The sequence below is a fragment of the Mycetomoellerius zeteki genome, unplaced genomic scaffold (genome assembly GCF_001594055.1).
Source record: "Mycetomoellerius zeteki isolate Tzet28-1 unplaced genomic scaffold, Tzet1.0 scaffold56, whole genome shotgun sequence".
Classification (NCBI taxonomy): Eukaryota; Metazoa; Arthropoda; class Insecta; order Hymenoptera; family Formicidae; genus Mycetomoellerius; species Mycetomoellerius zeteki.
Window position 1 is genome coordinate 38,227 of NW_017257566.1, and position 3,767 is coordinate 41,993.

General features: G+C 39.8%; 1 pseudogene; it reads left to right on the forward strand.

Moving 5' to 3' along the window:
- The first annotated feature begins 275 nt into the window (after positions 1 to 275).
- Positions 276 to 1,525, forward strand: LOC108727883 (uncharacterized; annotated as a pseudogene).
- Positions 1,526 to 3,767: the final 2,242 nt, after the last annotated feature.

The window sequence follows — 3,767 nt, forward strand, 5'->3', positions numbered from 1 at the left end:
AGAAAATTAAACCCGTTTAATTTAAAAAATTACGAAATAAATTTCTTTTCGCTGTATGTCGATGGCATGCAAATTCCCAGTAGACCGTTACAACCAAATTTTTCGAAAGACGAACCTCTACGTTGAAGCTTATCACACATTATTCTCGGGAACAGGCATTCACTTTCTGAACGAGGGTAATTCTATAACTAGAGCGCTTACGCCGACGGTTACACTCTTTTCGCATGCCGAGGATTCGTAAAAAAAGAAAGAGTACCGTAAATTCGAATATCATAATGGATATAGTCATCGAAATACAAGGTTTCCGCGATATCGAAGAAAACTTTATTCCTAAAGAAGTCGCGGTTCTTGCGATTAATGCAACGATCACCAGACAGTGGATTATGTTGCCATCTTATCCATTTCATGATTTACCCGAGAGAGTAAGACGAGAAAACAACTGGCTTACACGAAATTATCATGGAATCGAATGGTTCGACGGAGACGCCAATCCTGAATACTTTACTATACATCTGCGAAAAATTACACATGCACGCTACATCTATAGCAGAGGACAGGAGAAGACATGTTATCTGAGAAATCTACTCTCCCCAGAAACGTATATAATCTGGAAAGAATTTCTCCGGCTTTTCAAAATCTACCAGATTTTGAAGGTCGTGGACAACGTTGTATGCATCACGGATTTCGAACCAACGCCGAACCACATTGTGCTTTACGCAATGCTTACAAATTGAAACACTGGCTAACTATACATAATAACAGCAATTCGAGCTACGAGATTCTTCCTTTAGAAAATTGGAGCGAGAGCGACGTCGAGAGCGAAACAGTAGTCAGCCGAAATTTTTCGATTCAATTTAAAAATCAGAAACACGATATATTTCGCAACATCGAAGCGTGGAAAAATATCGCGACAGAAAAGACGAAGCAAAATGAGAACGAACAAGCGACAGGCGAGGAGAAAAAAGATCTAGAATTCGACCCGCCGACGGATAGAGATAAAGCTATCACTAGCGTTTCACGAAGGCTAAATTTTGAGAACTCTAGAACGCCCGTATCGCCAAAAGAGGTAAATTCTGAATTTGCACAAACATTTCCTTTTTCACGCTCTCCGACGACGAGAAATGAATTCATTGGAAGTTTTAAACGCATTGCATCATCTCAGTGTTCGATATGCGGGGGTCTATTCTGCCGACCGACTGCCGAGGATGTGGACGAGATCGACTGCCATTGTCGCTAACACGGACGATCACGATCGACCTGGCCAACACTGGGTCGCCTTCTACATCGATGAACACGGTACAGGAACGTATTTCGATAGCTACGGATTGCCGCCCTTGGACTAAAAGTTTCTCTTACGTCTTCGCCGAAACTCCACTACGCTGGAATACGACGACGCTGCAAGGAATGCTTTCTCAAACTTGCGGACAATACTGCTATGTATTTCTATACTTTATGTGTAATGGTTATAATCTTAGCCAGTTTCTTAGTCTGTTTACCTCTGATTATAAGCACAATGATCGATTGATCCTACAACTATTTCATAAAATTTTTCTTCATTGTAAACGAAAATTAACGAATTGTCATGCTGTATGCTGTCATGTTCAAACTCTTTAAAAAAAGTAAAATACCATATTTTTCATGTATACCTTTTTAAAAAATAAAATAAATGCTTTTGTCATACAAATTGCGTCTGTTCCTTACTCGTTCCCCATTACGGTTTAGATAATATAGATTAAATACATGAAAAAATATAAAAAAATTTTTTCTTTAACGTAATGTGTGAATCATCACATCGAAGACGTCACATCAGGTGATCATGTTCATTCCTGTTTTACTTAGCCTTTCTCCCCAAGTGAAAGCGAGAGTCTCCTAGTCTCGATAATTTTCGTAAAAGATCCCATAAATAATATATGTCGGTACGTCGCAGACAAAGGGTCACGGCAGCAAAAAAATGACCTACGGAGTAAAGAACTAGGTGCTATTTATATCCGTACCTTTCTCCCTCTCCCCCTAATAAAAAATGTCTCGGGACCTATTTTCCTCGGCTTTCCCATTCTCCATTTTCACTCTCACTCTCTCTTTCTCAACGTGACCTCTCCCTCACCAATCGTAACGTGGGCAGCCATGGAGCGAACTAATTAGTGTGTAGGCAGTCAAGGAGCGAACCAATCAAAATGGTCTATTTAATTACCTCATTATCACCTTTTTCGTCTCCATCCAATCAGAACTCCCATTGTTCCAGACGGACCCGTCTAGGCCACGTCCATGACGTCTGGGGAGGCGTGGAGGGGATTCGTTGTGACGCCCCATGACTGCCCATATACTACTCGCGGCTCAAAAATGTAACAAAAAATATTTCAATGAAAAACATAAGAAACCGGTTAGATATAAGGAAGGAGCCTTAGTTGCGATGTGAAACTTTGATAGAACAGTGGATACTTCAAAGAAATTGATCCTACAGTTTAAAGGGCCGTACGTTGTAAAAAAGGAATTGCGCAATGATCGCTATTTGATAGCCGATCCAGAAGGGTTCCAAAAATGGGAATCAAGGAATATGCGGCCAGGGATGAGCTCTGCGAAAAACAATTCGTAGCATTATACGTTAAGCATATATCAAACACTATGTTTCGTTGTAAGGATCCATTACAAATTTTTACTTATCAATGTGTGTTTTGAGAAGATCGAAGTCGATCTGGAGTCAAGCTGACCGAAGCTGTAGCATTAAGTTAGTGCTCATATCGAACGAAGATCGCGTTGTAAGTAAGCAGTGGTTCCGCGTCCCGTCGTCCACTCTTTTTCCGCGAGTGTACCGATCAGAAGTTGGCGGCACTGGACTCTGAGAGAAGACATTGTACTGTACGACACGCTAGAAGTAAAACGTTTGAAAGACCTCGCCTTGTTTTTCTTTGCTTCAAACGTAGAAACCTGTCCTCCTACACAGCTTTAATGAAGATATGACACGTTTGAGTTTTTTTTAAATAGTTCTGACGATAAACATTGCTAGTAATTTGTTAAACAATTTTTAGAGATCAAAAACGGTGCGTATTGGCATACAGGTGATATGCTGGTAGATTCGCAAGAGTTCTGATTATTTTATTACAATTTTAAAGTTGATCTAAAGCATTTGAGTGTTTTCTAAAGAGATATGCAAATAAACATTCCTAGAAATTTGTTAAATACATTTCATAACCCGAAAATAGTGCATATTGGCACGTACAGATGATATAATGGACGAATCGTAACAGTTCTGATTATTTTGTTACATTTTTAATAAAGATTTGTCACGTTTAAGTGTTTTTTAAATAGTTTTGACGATAAACATTGCTAGAAATTTTTTAGACAATTGTATCTTTCGGTGCAACAAGGTATAATTTTGGGGATTCGGTCCGCCTGAAGGATTGGGACCACGAGGAGCGCTAAGGAAGGTGCACGAGGGGTAACGAGTGAACACTCATTTCACAACTTTTCACAATTTTTATTAGAAAAGCCCTTTTCTTAATCCCTTTTACAAAGGACCCCGCACAAAATGGCTTGAAGTTGGACCTCACTAAAAATGTTTGAATTTTGTGGTATATTGTAGATTATGACTTCTTGATGAAAAGTCCTAATGGTCGCAAGACCCAGAAATGAACAGTTTTCGAGATATCGAGGTCAGAAAGTCGTAATTGTTCCTACGAACACCAGTGAGCGCGCATGTTTCTAAGGCTGTTTTGTACGCGCGCACTCGCTTGTATGAATGTGTGTGTGTGTGTGTGTGTGTGTGTGTG